This window comes from Tetrao urogallus (genome assembly GCF_951394365.1).
Source record: "Tetrao urogallus genome assembly, chromosome: Z".
Lineage (NCBI taxonomy): Eukaryota > Metazoa > Chordata > Aves > Galliformes > Phasianidae > Tetrao > Tetrao urogallus.
The window spans coordinates 15,256,718-15,273,309 of NC_136816.1; the positions used below are offsets into that span (position 1 = coordinate 15,256,718).

The following is a 16,592-nucleotide window of genomic DNA, read 5'->3' on the forward strand; positions in this document are numbered from 1 at the left end:
GTTCAAAGCATGGTCAGAGCAAAACAAAGCTCCAGCAATTGCTCTCAGCTCAGATCCCTACTGAGTAAGTACCCTTTACTAACTACAAATCTCCACTGTGCCTTACTCTCTGTCTTGATGAGATTTAGATACAGAGAATGAACATCTCTTAACTGACAGGCAGTTAAAAGTTATAAAATGCACTCACAATGACAGTCGTACTGATGCCTAGAACCATCAGGTAGCCAGGCATGAGCCAAGTGTGTTCTCTGTGGTGACAGGCACATTAGTTTGGATGTGTCAGCAGTGAAGTCCAGGTAATACTGGGGAGGATAAACTTTCTCAGCTGTAAGTTTGGCATGAAGTGTGCAACAGGAAGAGAAAAGAGCACGGAATAGTTACATGGACTGACCACTTGCTATGCCACTTCTGCAGACCATTTTGGTCTCCCACCACGGCACCCAGCTTTCCACTAGTGCTCATACTTTGTTAGTGGCAAAACTGTAAAAGCGTGCTAAGGCTTCATGCTTTTGTGCTAATTGAAATGACTGTCATCTGCTTTACTGTGTGCAGGATATGTACACTGCCAATTTTCTGGCTAGCTGATAACAAAGCTCTTCAATTGGTAAAACAGAACTTGAGTACTAAAATGTCCTAAAAGTAATTATCAGAATAGGCAAGTATTTCAGAAAGTAAAATATACAGCAGCTTAGTACATTTACTACATCTCCATGTGGGCACTGGTGGCCTAATCTTTAAATAGTTGTGACCTTCACGTACTTAAGTACCTTAAAGCTGTGCCAAGTTTTTGTCATGAGCACAATTCATCAAATCCATGTAAAGGACACCTCAATTTTTAAATCAGGGTTCAGATGCTAGATGGACAAACAGATATGAGGAAATGGATCATGCTTTCTCACTCATATCAGGGTTAGATAAGGAATGAATTTGTGCAGTATCTTTTGAAGTGTCTAAGGTTATTACTGTGGATTATTTTTTTTTTTCTGTTTTGCTGCATTTAATTTTAAAAGCTGGAATAATTTCAAACAGTGAAAACCTTTGTTCTGGTGTCTGTACTTGTACTGATGCTCCCCAAATGCATCCTTTCCAAATTTCTGACAAAAAACTCAAATCTATGCTTTTTTTCACCCCCTTTTCTTTCTGTTTTCTTTCTTTCTTTCTTTCTTTCTTTCTTTCTTTCTTTCTTTCTTTCTTTCTTTCTTTCTTTCTTTCTTTCTTTCTTTCTTTCTTTCTTTCTTTCTTTCTTTCTTTCTTTCTTTCTTTCTTTCTTTCTCTCTTTCTCTCTTTCTCTCTTTCTCTCTTTCTCTCTTTCTCTCTTTCTCTCTTTCTCTCTTTCTTTCTTTCTTCCAGTTGACAGGTCATATGTAGGTCTGCTGACAATTTTTTTTCCCTCAACAATGCACCTGAAGTATAGTGTTTTCAGCAATGACACATCAGTCAAAATGCAATAATTATAAAAATCAGACCTCCAAAGTTTTATCAAAGAGCGAAGTATGTCCAAGTATCTCTTCCCCTTACAAATGTGATTATGTCAAGGTGGGCTTAGAAAACATCCCTTTGAAGATGATTATCAAAGTCCATTTTTGTTCTTATGTGGATACCAAACATATCTTTCCCTTAGGAGAAATGAGATTGATGGATAACATCTTTTAATGACGTTTAAACTGAAAAGCAGTGAGGTTACTATGAAATGATCCATCTCCTTTGCGTCTTAACCCCAGGGAGGCTTGGTTTCTATTTTCTGTTTAAAGTTCTGCTCACCCCCACTCCACGCCTCGCTCTCCTTCACCACCTCCCTATCTTGTGAGAGCAACACAGTATAACACTTCTTCCCATGTCTGGCTGCTTTTAAACTTGGCCCACGCTGGGTGCAGTGCTTGAAGTGAGCTTTACAAAATTATTTTAAAGTGAGCTGGGGCGGTTGCCACAGCAACCCACCCTGAGAGAAATTGAGGCTATAGATTAATCTACACCACAAGATTATTCAACAGTACTGTATTTGTTCTTCATTCATTCAGAATATTCCTTCAATCCATATGGTTTTATAATGAAAAAAAAAAAAAAAAAGTAAAAGACATAAACTTAGATAATTTCAAGGATACATATTCCAAGACCACAATTTAAATGCTTTGTAAAGAGCTGAAATGTACATGGTTCTTTGGAAAATCATTTAATTGCAAAAAAATATTTGCGAGGTATGCACAGCTGACATACGAGCTTTAAATAAAATGGCATGCCATTACTAAAATGGTGTTATATACATCAAATGATGATTATAGAAAGCCTTTGTCACAGGTGTACCTGTGAGTGCATAATACAGCAGAGCTTGCTCTCCAGGCTTTGCTTTTAGCATTAAATCTGAAAACAATAAATAGTACTTTGCAATATCAAATGCAATAAATATTAAACACTCACCACATACACCCTCTTTATTGTCAAAATCATCCGCCTCCAATGCTTTACTTAATCTTTCCCATAGTAGTTACTTCACAGTTTACAATTCTTGCACGGCACCTTGAATGTTTAAAAGCACAAAAGCAGCATATTATTAAAATGCAAACCCATCACACTTAAATATATGCAAAGGGATTAATGAAACAATTTCAATAAAAAGCACACGAGCCTTCACCGGTGTGCATTTAGGACTGAAAGGAGTATCAACGTGGAGCAACGTGAAGTTTTTGGGGACTCTGGCAGCTCCATTGGAATCCTGCACGAGAACGCTGCACTACCAGTAACCGTGGGAGAGCACAGATCTCCGGCTGCGCTCATCTTCCAACAGGTTTTCTTCAGTTTTGGTGTACAGTGTGGAAATGTGATAAAGGCTGATCTGAGACACGCTGAGATGTCAAAGCACCGTGCCCGGCGCTGGCGGCACGTCGCCGGCACCTTTCTCAACACTGGGGTTTATTTAACATTCTGCCAGCGGGCAGACACACGGCGGGAGCCGCGCCGCGCGCAGGTAGGCGCCCGCCGCCATCTCCTCAGGCGCCCGCCCGCCGCCCGAGCGCCCCTACGGCGGTCCCACGGGGCGCCCCGCCCCCGCCATAAGGCGCGGCCGAGGCGTGGCGCTGCCCGCAGGCCGCCGGAGGGCGCCGCGGCGGCCGCCCCGAGGTAAGCGGCCCCTGCAAGCGGGGCGGGACGGGCGGCCGGGAAGAGGGCTGCTCGGCCTGCCGCCCGCCGGGTGTCTGCAGGGCTTGGGCGGTAGAGGGGAAGGGAGGTGTGAGGAGCCCTGAGTGAAGCTCTGATACGACGGCTCCTGCTAACAGCAGGAGTGGGTATACCGCGTTACACATGTGGGAACTTCCAAAGCCCCTCCTTGTTTTCTGTCTACCTCTTCGGCAGTTGGATTTAATGGAAAATGGAGAACGGCGGGAGAGGAAAGGCAGCAGGCCTCCCGCCTGTGTGCAGAGAGCAAAGCATGCTGCTGGTCTCCGTGGGAACCCGGAGGGGCCCCAATCTGGACAGAAAGTTTTTTTGTTTTTCTGTTTTGTTTTGTTAAACACCCTGCTTTTTTAGTGAAGTGGTATTATTTGAGGGTGCCCTTGCTGGTATTTTCAAGGGCCTTAGTCTGATTATAGAGAGAAAATGCTGCAAAATGCACACAAAGTCAACAATGGGTAGGGGGTTGGTTTGTTTTGCTAAATTGATCCAGTTCTAGTAATCTGAAGTGTTTAGTTGTTGTAGAAGGCAGTTTCTGAAGCTGTGGCTTGCAAGTTGATATTGTCCTTTAAATACCTCTCAAACAGTTGTCCAAGGATTATTTTTATCTATGAATTTCTTTACTGCAGTGTTTGCTTTTGTTTCCTTTTTAAATAGCTCTTTAAAACTAGAGATAGAAGGCAGCTACTTTGTAGACAAATATGTTTTGTTTTGAAGGTTAGATATTACTGAAACTGTCCTGAAAGTGTAACAATAGTGTTTATTACATAGGAATCTGGAGCTGGTGGTAACCTCTCTTTTAGTTTGCCATGCATACACGCTTTTCAGAACTAAGATAATGCCTAAGGTCCATCACCTCTTTGAAAACGAGGCTGAATGTCCTCCCAGACTTGTTAAGAACTATATGGAAGTGTTAAATTTAGTGCTTTGTGGGACCAGGATGCTCTGGAGCTCATGTACCTCATTCGAACTCCACTGAAGTCTCTTGAAATCTAATGCATGCTGATGAGACCCTAAAATGGAAGCTCAGACTCGCATCAGCAGCCACCCAGATCCTATTCCTGCCTCAGACTTAATCTTTGGATATGATGGGACTCCAATTCCTGTACTGAGCACTGCTTCTCTGTAAGGTATTCAGATATTCTCATCATCTTGTGACAGCATTCCTCCAAATGTATAAAGTTTATATATACATGTATGTATTTTTGGGAGACAACAGTTGTAGTCAATAAGCTTACTTAAGAGTAACTGAAGGAAGAATTTAACCTGCTAACCTTTACCCTGCTGAGATTTAGGGACTCAAAAATGTGAGTCTAGTCTTGCATGGAAGAAATGTATCAAGGGTTTTTAAGTTTTTCAGTTTTAGCCAGAAGTCAGTGAGCGAAACTTTTGTCTCAGACAAACTGAAAAGCTCAGTAACTAGTTTCAACTAGTTTTCTTTTTCGAAAGTATCTTCTGACATAAACTTAATTAGGTGAAATTGCAAGCTAAATGGGCTTTTTCCCTATGCAAAAATATAAAAATAGATTAAATATGAGCTTAAAGTGGAAATTTGGAATCGATTCTCCATCTTAACAGAGCTTAAGTACAGGAATGTATTTGAAGAATAATTTTGGAAATGTTGTCACTTTGCATGAACTGCTGTTCATCAGTCTGATTACTTTGCATCTTTATATGCCTCAGAAACATTAGATTTTTTTTTTTAAGCAAAACATTTGGTAGGAACATAATTCATCATATGGTTTAATACAACTGTGAGTAAAATCTGCCTAGATCAGTAGCTCGCCTTCATCACCAAGAGATGGAGTATCCTTGCTGTTGTTAATGTCAAAGGGCACACTCAGTGGAGACGTGCTGTGCTTCAGTGGCTCTGTTCTGAATGGCCTGTGACCACAGAGACAGACCTGGAGCAGCTCCAAGGCTGCCTGAATTTGAAGAAGGCATCAGGTACATTCCCGTCAACTGCAAAGTACACTAACAGTCCCTGTCTTTAAACTTCTTGATCTGTTTTTCAGTATCTTGCACCTCTAGGCTTGATGTAAAGGAAGATAAATTTACATTTTATTCCTATTTTATGCAGTTTTAGAAGATTTAAACTTCTTCACTATTAGCATAGTCAAAATGAGTTTCTGCTAGGAGAGTTCCCCCTACCTCCCTTTAAGAAGAAGGGCTCCCATAAAATAAGTTTCAGGACTGATGTTATAAAAAATGCTTCTAAATAATCATTGCCTTTCTCATTCCTACTACTATATTTTTTTTGCCCATGTGTGCTGTCCCCAGCATAATAAATCGAATATCCTTTTGATCCCCTTTCATTTTATTAAACAGGGTGGTTGAGGGGGGAGGAATTTTTTTTTTTAACTGCACATTCCCTCTCTTTTCATGAGATAGTATTGTTTGACTAGGGTACTGTGCTATTGCTAGATATTTTGCCAAAAATTATTTCTCCTAAAACAAAAAAATTGATTGCACCTCTGTATTTTATCTGTGATGCTCAAGTGTTTCCCTGTCTTGCACTGTATGATGATATGATAGCAAGGCAGACAGCCATAGATGGCCAGAAAATACTTAATTAAGTATTCTGCAGCTGCTGCAAATTAGATCAGCATCTGCATCTGTGTAGACAATGAAATCCATGATAATTTTGAGGGCTAAGCAAAGTACAGATTTGTTTTGGATAGGCCCCCTAGCCACAATTCAAACAAAATTCAAATTAAACTTGCACTCAGGATAGGAAAACAGTGGTCAGCTCAGCCTCTTGTGGCTAAAGGCCACTATGGTACTTTGTCCTGGCTTCAGATGCAAATTCCACCATATCACCAGAAAAGCTGCTGTTACGGCTTTCCCAGCTAGAAGAGTAAATTTGTTGTTATTTTTTAATATTTATTTGTCGAGAAGCAATTCTTGGAGTTTTCCAGGCTACTCTTATGTATCTCAGATAAGTGCCCAGATTTTTTGATCGTTTTCTGAGAATTTACATCGACTTCAAATTGATTACCACTTTTCTGTAACCAAAGTTGGAGTAAATGATATGCAAATGTAAAAGGTCAGTCATCCTATCTGTTGTAACAGAGTATGCTGACTGATATTTGCAGCATAAATTGAACACAAGAGCAATAGATTATTAGTGTGTGGAATAAAGGTTTTGCTGGAACACAGGTAAGATACCAAGAGGTTATAGGTTACTGTGTGGTCATTTTGAGAAAATGCATCAGTTTTTAATTTTTTAGTAAAGTCCTCATTACTAAGTTCATGTTTTTCGTTCTGCGCTTTTCTGTTATCAAAACAATAATAAATATTAAATTTCTATTAAGTGTTTTAGAGAGGCCTTTTGAAGCTTGACAGCACTTGTTGATATGTGAAGAAGAACTTGTAACCTCAATGGCCATAAAATGTAATTGCATAATAGTTGGGTCAGATTTCAGATGTGCTTGTGCCACTTACGTTAGTCTACATTAAAACTTCCATGAGCCTTCAGCTGTGATGTCATTGGTTATAACTCTTCCCATGGAAGCACTTTAAATACTGAGGTTAAAAGGAAACTAAGCCTCAGAGGTCATGTTTGGATATGTATTTTGAATTAAATGTATTTCATCTGAAGGTGTTGTTACTGTCGTATGATCTAGTTTCAGCATCTTTGCAGAGCCCCTGGATGATACAGATGACCCTGGACAGATTTAAGTTCCCATTTCAGATATGTTAAGTTCTTCAAGGCTGCCTCATTCAGTTTTCAGCGTTATCCATACAGGTAGTGCACTGACATGTGTAAAGGAGAAGAAAATAATGAATTAACTGGAGAAATTTTTGAAATTGAAGGCTGTTGTTTTTGTCACCCAAGCATGGATGAAACAGAGTGAACTATTTTTATTTTTAATTAATAAATTAATCTCCAGTCAAATGTATACTGAAACCCCTTGTACTGAACCATAAACTTTGTCACTACCATCTCTGTTCTTAAAACTCTCGGTAAAATTTAAATACTTCCATTATAGTGGCACTAACTGTTGTCTTTCTTTTGTATCTACGACAGCCCTGGTGCTGTGTTGCAAGACCCCTTTCCTCCAGTATCTCTGGGCACAACTGTCATCCTCTTGGCTCTGAATGAGATATGGAGTAAGGCTGGGAGAATATCTGCGGGTTTGGAAGGCAATTACAGGATTTTCTACCTGTACGTGAGAGTGGAAGTTCTTTTGGGTCTGGGTATTTAGAAGGAGTGAAGATGGCAAAAATGAATACGGGCATAATAAATACTGTTAAAAGGACTGTCAGTGAGCAGGATAGACAGATAAAGAATTTCTGTATGAAGTTTGATTCCTGCATCCTCTTTTTCTTACTCAACCGAGAACTTTTAAAGCTATTTACAAAATAGTTTCTCTCAGGAATGAAGGGACAAGTGCTTCTTTGCCTGAAGTAGGAAACTGTTCCCTCGTGTTTCTTGGAAAGAATACAAATTGAAATCTTATTACAGTGCGGTTGTATTTGCTTGAGATCTTAATGCTGTCAAAAGCATAGTGGTTCAGAACTGAATGCCTAACAAAGTCAGACAATACAAGGACATGAAATTAAGTGGATAGCCAAATCTTTCCGTGGATAGGAACCATCTCCTGATATGCAAGTAGGTTATTTCGCAATCTCTTATGTTTTTCTCAACATTGGTAGACTCATCATACTTCTATAATTATTGTGCATTATATTCCTTTGTTATCATCAAACATTCTACAATTTCACACTCAGGAGATGGACTGATGTTAGGCAAAGGGCTATTTATATTAAGTTGTACTGGATAGAGTGTATCCTGCTACCACTTAAGAAAGGAAGGGAAAAAAGAATGAACACAACTAATACCTTTAGCACAAACTGTAGAAACCATTGATATTGCATACTTCTATATCAATTAAAGAAACTAGAGAGACATCAAAATTACTGGGGGCAAGCTTTTATTTCTCCCTCCTACCCCCGTTTTTTTCTTTTTATTTTTGATTCTATCCCTTGTTTTTAAAGAGGGAAGACAGGAAGGTTTGTTTTACTGAATTAATCTGGTGGGTTTTATACTAGTCAGCTTTCAATTTTTTGCTTTAACAGATGCTGCCATGTTGTGGGGTACAGTGCATTGAGTACGTTAACGTTAGATTGAACGTTATTACAAGCATAGCTTTTAAGTGTATCTATAGACGAGCGTTATTTAATGTGAATTTATATGTATATTTATATTGATGAACAGAGCAATAATTTGTTTTGTTCATTCAGTGCACTAATTTTATGTCTCCAGCCAGCTCATCTACCCTAAGTAAAATCTATATGTTTATCTTTTCTAAGCTATATTTATTGAAATTGATGTAGAATACAGTGTGTTGAGAGTTGTATACAGAACGCATTGTGCTTTTGTCTTCTTTTAAATTTTCTTTAATAGTGCTTCCCAAACTCAGTCCATAATGCTTGTTGCTTTCAAAGGAACAAAAGGTGATTTACTATGCAGTAAATTGTTAGTGCTTACTCTGGAGAAGACACTTAGTAAACAGCCTGTGTATCTGTATCTGCAAGTGATGTGTTGTCAGTGCAGTCTGCAATACCTTGATTAGGGTGAACTGTACTGTCTGGCCACATTTTTGAAATGGGATAGGAGGGAGGAGCTGTGAGTAGGGATGGGGTGTGGTGCAGGGATGCCAGGGGCTTCTGCACATCTACAGAAACCGAGGTGGGGGGGGTAATAGCTGTGGAGCAGTCAGTCTGCAAGCCACTATAGCATCATGAGTTCATGAAGCAGCCAGGGGAGGCAGCGGCTGCCCGTGCTTCTTGCAGAGTGACAAGGAAGAGAATTCCAATCTCTGCTGCTCCCTGACATGTTTCTGTTTCTTTGATTTTTTTCAGGGAGATGGTGCTCAGAACAACAACTAATGGATTTTTGAGCAAAAGACTGTATTAATTAAAGCCCACAAAAAGATTTTGTGTATTTTGTAGGATTAGATTTTGTCCTATACCAACGAGAAAATCGCTATAAAGTGCCTATATATGTATATACATTCTTCACATACCCAAGTTTATAACAGAAGTATGAAACAAAGTTTGAACATTTTAGCAGTGTATTTTTGAGGTAGATATTAAGGCTAATCATCCTGCATTTTCCTCCTCATTTTTTCTATCCAGCTTTTAAATGTAACTTCATTGCCTTCAGTGGAAAGTTTCCAGTTTTCACCAGTGTAAGTGAAATGAGAACAAGGCTTTGAAAATACCATTCAGTGCTGTATGAAAAGCCTTGAATTGAGGAAGACAACATAGAGTCACTAAATAGTGATTTTTTTTGCACAGCTTTGTGGTTAAATCTCATTTTATATTTACATGTACTGTGGAATAACTAATATGGATGTCTTCCTGACACTGAATCTTGCATTTGTAGGAAAAGACAAACATGTGGCTGAAGACTGAGCTAGATTGTAGCTTTTCAAAATAAAGATGTTAAAAAGATAGTTGCAAAATAAACTGCCGTAGTTTACAAAGTAGACAACCAAACAGGTCCTGGGAACAGACGGGATGTTGATCTCTTAGTTAATAGGGAAGAGCTGGTCTGGAAATAAGTGCGTATTTTAGGGCTGATTTTTCTTCTACATGAAAGGTAGTAAAGCTTCAGTGAGTTAAAGAAGATTTTTTTCTTTTTTTTTTTTTTCTTTTTTAGATTCTCCATATTTCATATTAACAATAGAAATATACTAGAACTTCATTTAGTGTGCTTATGCCTGACAATGAGAAAAACAAAAAGAAAAAATACTAATGAAGGGCATGAATATAAATTTAATTGCATAAATTACATAATGTGTAATCTCTCCTCTTTGCAATATTTAACAAGCAGAAAAGTAAAATATTCTGTACTAAAAGTACAAAAAAGTACAAAATACTTTTTTCCCCCCAAACACAGTGCAATGTAGAGTAACTTGCTAGTAATTTCTTGAAATTATTCAGGAGTTTGTTACTGTAATTACTGTTTCTGAGCCTTTAAAATCACTGCAGTAAACTGATGACAAGATTACAGTTTACAGAAGTAAAGGCTCTGTGGCATAAGCTATGAGTTTTTCCTAGTGTAGCAGGTACGATGTCTACATAACTCTAGGAACCGCCTTTACTGTTTAAATACTTCTTATTTAGCAGTTTGTGGTTGTAATAGCTGTTTAGGGGATTTGTTTCTACATTACGAATGTTATGCATGAAAGAACAGTTTTTTTACAAGCATTGTTTAATTTGGTGGCAGCCTAAAATTTTTTATTTTAATTTTTTGTTACATTCTTTTTTGTTTTTGTTTTGTTTTATGTTTTCTACTTCATCCTAGGAAGCAACATGATTATTTAAAGGTTTAAGCATAGGGATACTTCGACTAGTAGTGTTTTATTTTACTAGTCTTTTATTTTAACATAGAATAGGATGTCTGTATGGCAAGCAAAGGTGTGGTAATTTTCATACAACACATTATACTGTTCTTTTTCTGTCTCCCAAAATGAAGAGAATGTCCACAAATTAAGGCCTGAAGTACCTCTACTGAGACTGGAGTTTCCTGTCAATTTTGCTGGTCCCACACCAAGCGTCCTAGCTGAAAAAAGCCCACAAATCAGGAATGTTTAAAAGGGCCTCAGATATTATTATCCAGTCTAATCTTAGTCTGTCTTTTGCTGATAAATTATTATTTTGATGTGTGAGGGAATATCCACTACAGAAATAGTATAACTGTAAGTTGACATACGATTCCTTTCTTTCCCCTTAGTGTCTTCTATGATATTCGTGTGAATTGTGAACATGGAATTGGTTTTCTCAAAAAGATTCATATGGTCAACTTTTCTGTCTGTTTACTTGCTTATATGAATGTTTTCAATTTAACAAAACAATTTGTAATGAATACTGTGAAACAAATTTTAAAGAATGAGCTCTTGAAATAGAAATCATAATAAAAATGCTTTTCTCCCCTCCAAAATATTTATTTTAACATGTGGTCACATTTTCCTACATTTTCACATTAATTGAAATCTTACTGTTTTAGGAGAATAAATCTTCTTCCCTTCTCTTCTTGTAGCTTCCCAGTTCTTACACAAATTAAAGCACATGCGTGCATAACTTGTGATTTTTAAAGCAAATAACATTTTGTAAATTTGTGGTATCATTAAAGAGCATTATGTCAAATGGTAGTATTACACAGACCATTTTATAGTTTACCTTTTCACATTAGCAAAAGCTAAAGTATTTTCGTTTTGTGATAATCCCTCGATTACTGAGTTTTATAGAAGGTTCTAAATATTCCTAAATTTAGTCCTGATCAGTTACAAAGTAATCTTATGTTGATGTTCAGAAGTAGTTTATAAGACTCTGGAATATCAGTTCCAGATACTGGGAGCTGCCTACAAACAACAATACTTATTTATTTGGGAAGGACAACTCCTTTATTTTAAAGGAGGCAGATTAGGGAGTAAAGGCAGAACACCAGTACTGTAGCTCCTGGCTTCCTGTATGGAATGTTGCATGCTTCTCCCATTCAGATTTATAGAAACAATTTAAAATAAATAGATTATAAATATCCAGTTACTTTCAAGAAACTTTTCTTGGCAACAGAATCTAAAATCAAGCTCTACATCAAACAAAATGTGAGGCATGCTACAGAGCTTATCTGCTTTCTCCTGAAGAAAGCTTTTTGAGCCACAAGCCTAGAGCTAGCTGAATCACCCTGTGCTGCAGCAAGCAGAACGGCTCTAAAGATTTAAAATCATTTTTAATCGTTTTCTCTATTAAAACTCACCAGTGCCCTTCTTCTGCTTCTCCAGGAAGTCGTACCCGTCAGCACCTGCTGAGGGCTTTGTTGATCAAACCGGCAGGTAAAAAAATTCCTGTAGAATAAAGCCAGACCAGCTGGCTTTGAAGAGAAACCCCCCAGTTTGGGTTGTGTTTGCCTCACTCACCCTCTCCTCAGCAGCCCTGGGCTTTTTCTCCTTTGGTTGTTGACCTGTAGGCTGCGTGATGCGGGCGCACAAGTGTCTGGCAGGCCAAGGTGCACCTGCTTCTGTCACTCGCAAGTAAATTTAGCTGTAAAAGGTATCACTGACAAGCAGACCTTTGTCAGTGCTGGCAAACGAACACAGCATTGCTGTCCCCCTTCAAAGTACGTTACAAGTTCAAATGGAAAATATCAAATCAGTCATCTTATCCAGGAATTGCTTATTTGAGAAGAAAAAAGGCCAAATTGCTTTCACATGGAACAAAACTTTCCTCCTCTACATAGATGTTAAAATTACATTCCAAGAATAATCTCTGAACAAGACGGGGTTTTGTTCTTTTAATTGTGGCTGGAAGGAAACTTTTTTTTAATGGAAATGCAGCATACACATATTTCAATTCAGGTTATTAAGCTGTGTTAAGTATTAAAGTTGATTGCCTTTCTTTTCACTAACTCATTGTGCTTTTTTATCCAAAGAAATATTAGAAGACTAAAACCTCTGAAATAGGAGGTATTAATCTCATTCCCAAAATTAGAAAGCATGCAGTGTTGAGAGACTGGATGTCAAAATTACATGTTCATAGCACTTATGCGATGGGAATCTAGGAACCAACCACTTTTCAAAATGGGAGCTAAAGTAGATGGAGAGTCTTCTGAGAGTAAAGCCATCTAAACTTGGTCTTGTCCTTACTGGATTATGGTAAGGGTATTTATCATTTATATCTGCCTCTTGCTTTTTCTTTCTCTTTTTTTCCTAGAAGTGGCTTTTGGTGACTTAAATAGAAAGATGTAATTTGCATCAGTATGCCTTATCACAGAGATTCAAAAAAAACCACCTAGTTGTCAACCTAGACTTGTCAGGAGTGGTATTAGCATACCTAGGTACTCCATGTTCTGATTGCAAACCCTGTCATAAACTCAAACAACTTCAGCGAAAAAATTCAAAAGTGTGTGTTTTACTACAATATGCTGTTTAAAAGGACCAAAGTGTTTCTTCTATAAAAGTGATGAGAAAAAAATGTGGGTCAGGAGCTCTCTGTAAAATAAACAAGGTTCCCATTTACTTACTTGTATAAACAACCACTCACCAGGCTGTATATCTCTGCAGGGGCACCCTTTCAGATAAAAACATGGACCTGATTGGCATCACCCTGTATCCATGGAAACATTTTAAGTACCTCTCTCTCAATATGTACTCCTCTTATTCAGGGTTTAAAAGTTGAGTACTGAATAAGTGTTTTTATTTAATAATTATGCAGGAGGTACTTTGCAGAAGGTTGGTGAGGGGAACAGGTTCTTGTTTTTTTTACCTGTCATAATAAAGCTTTTATGTTTTCATCATATTTGATAGTTTCATTTCAAGCCTCCTATCAGCTCTTATTCTTAGATTAAAAACAATGAAAGAGAATTCTGAAATTTTGGATGATCCAATAATGTTTGAAAAACTATAGTTTGCATTACCTTCAGACATAAGCATTGTGCTAATTGTACTAAACTATACTATTTATCTGCTTGAAGAAGAAATAGTAGAAAAATTAATAAGAAAAAAGACTGCATTTTCATTTGGAAACAGCTATACCCACCTATGTGCTATTTTGTAGAAAGTAAGAGCTTAATGATCAACTTGAAACCTGATTTAAAGACTGAAAATAAAGGAGACGCTTTAGCATAGAAATAATTCAAATAGAAGATAATAGTTTTCCTATTATGGTCTGTCTGCCCTACAACTTAGTTAAAATATGAAGCCAAGTAACTAATAGAAATGTATATTCTTTTGTCTCCGTATTTCCATGCAGAGAAAATCCAGTGCAGATCAGATGTAGTTATTGCAAGGTTGCCTTGTCTCAATTTCAAAACTCTGGGAGTTCCACCTATTAACTGGTACAACCAATGCCTGCTTTTAATGTAGTTTTGCTTACAAAGTATGAACATCTGATTGTTACTGACTATCAGTTAAAATTCTTTATGCATTTTTTTCAAATCCTGTCGTAATTTTATTGATGGAAAACATTTTCTCCACCTGGGCCAAGTTGTAATACTGAGATGCCTTGCTAATTATGAGTGCTATCAGAAAAACACATTTATGTCTAGAAAGATCCAGTAGTTCTCATTGAAACCCAACTGCTTTAGAGTCTTATTTTGCTAAGTTTATATCTCTGCATATTATTTTCATTTACTCTTGTTACTGTTTTTATTTGACACCTTGTCTTGACAATCCAGTACCTGCTGAGTGCAGATGGCACAAATGATCTCTCTGCTGATTAGGCTGGAACAATCGCTGTAGGAATTCTGAGTAAAACTTCACTATCTGATGAAAGTTGCTGCCATTTCACTTGCTAGATTCTCTATATCAGCCTTACACATTTATGTATATACATTTACTAAAATGTAAAGATTTTAAGCATTGTTAAGCAATTAAATGTGTTTGACTTTCTGTGAAGCCTTCCGTGAGTGATGTCTGTAGGATGCTCCATTTGCCCTGCAATCTAGATTGCCGCATGAGAACTAAGATTACAGTTGCTTTTAGGAACTTTTTCTCTGATCCAAGAAGGCATATCAGTGAGGAGAAACTTTCAACTCTGGGGAAGGGTGCAACACATATGACAGTTCTGTGCATTTTCCTTCTGTCCTGTGCCTGTCCTTGCTACATGGTCAAGGTTGCTCGGGTACTTACTAGGAAAGGAGAAACAGAGACTAGTCTTGGTTCAGACCTCTGCAAATTCAGTCTGACATGGACAGGGAAGATCTGACCTTGTTCATCATCCTAAAGAAATAAAATTTCAATTATATACTTCAGGATTGTTGAGCTGACTGCAAAATACAGTATAGGTTGGACTGGACTCTGCCACACAAAAATTGTTATTTGCCCTCTTGCCATGTGAAATGGGCAAAATTGTGAATTATCTTAGCTACGGTTTGTGAGGAAAGAAAAGAATGAGGAAAAATGATAGTGTTACCACTTGGGCACATAAATCTTCATCTAAGTAATATGTTCTCAGCTTTATGATTTTTAGCTTTTTAATCCAAGATGTCTTTTTTTTTTTTTTTTTTTTTTTTTCCTTTCTAGCATTTGTTAAAGAATCACTTCCAAAATGCTAGAAAGTCAGCCTGAGCATATTGCAGATAAAATCTGTCTCCCTTCTCCATCACGTAAAATAGAGATACAACATTTGGCCTATATTCAGTTTTTCAGGTGCTAAAAAGCTATGACAAAACTGCACAGATCGTATGATAATGGGCATATTATACAACTCTAGATCATCATCATATGCCCAACTTATTATTACTACTTTAGTTTGCTACAGAGCACTTTTACAGCACCATCAATTTACATGATACTTCACAAGCATAGAAGCTTATTGCATAGTTTGCATGTATAGATCAAATATAAGCAATACTAATTAATATGCAGGGTAGGAAGCAGGAAAATGTTGAGGTTTACAGCAAAGGTGTGGGGAGTGTAGCTGTAGAAAGAAAGGAGGAATGAGTTTGAAGGCTTTTAAAAATTATCAGCAGGCTAAAACACAGACAAGCAATTCTCCAAGAACTACCTCTTAGTTTGGAGACATCACAGTGAAACAGGCCCCAAATTGTGAACCTTCTATGCTTGAAACATATGCAGATGAAAAGGACTGAATAAGAAAGTAGCTACATTTAAGAAACTTGTATGCAAATTATGATGGCTTAAATTTGGGCTTAAAAAGAGGGATAACAAAGCTGAAAATACAGAAACTGTTTCCCCTGGTAAGAACAGATAGTTGCCAGTAGGTAAGTGGTCAGTTACAGCAGAAAGGTGATAGAATGTTAAATCCCCAGTTCAGATGTGCTCAGATATGCATAACTAAGCCAACAACTAAACATTTGTTGGTGAAGTTGCGCGTGGCCTTTTGTGTATTGTTGCACAGTATCTGATAGAAAGAATGCAAACATATATTTGGCAAGCAGGAGGGGCAGTGTTATATAGATTTTCCTAATATGAAAGAGGAGCTGGGAATGTGTTCCTAAAGAGTAAGTAGATTGAGAGGCACCTAGGCAGTAGAGGTGTAGCTCTACTGAAGAAGAGAAGTAGCTTCAGCAGCAGCATTCTGAACAGTTTGGAGAGATGGCTGTAGGGCAGGGTTGTGGTAGATGAGGTGAGATATCTATTCATTGAAGTGGATTTTATCAGTGGGAGGGAGCCAAGTTTCAACAAAATAGAAGATTATTGGGGAAACAAGTTGCACGTGAAAGGACACAAAGTTAAAAAACACATAGGTCCATAAGAAAGAGAAGGGAGTAATTAATAGGAGTTGGGGAAGGAGTAAGAAGGAAGAGAAAGGGTTTAAAAATGTCAGAACTGTAGCCAAAGTGATATGTATGCAGTATTGCAGAAGCAAAATCTGTTTTGTATGTGCTAAAACTGAAGCAACTTTTTAAATGGAAAATTAAAAGCATTAGTGGGAAAAGGCAGACGGAATGAGAGGGA

The 16,592-nt window shown here is 37.7% G+C and overlaps 1 protein-coding gene across 1 annotated transcript in view; it reads right to left on the reverse strand.

Moving 5' to 3' along the window:
• Positions 1–11,986, reverse strand: part of MEF2C (myocyte enhancer factor 2C) — a gene marked incomplete at its 3' end in the record, with an annotated part of 128,694 nt that extends 116,708 nt beyond the window's left edge. The window contains exons 1-2 of the mRNA XM_079548132.1: positions 11,933–11,986; positions 2,416–2,514 (exon numbers count right to left, since the gene is read on the reverse strand). The remainder of the gene's footprint in view (positions 1–2,415; positions 2,515–11,932) is intronic.
• Positions 11,987–16,592: the final 4,606 nt, after the last annotated feature.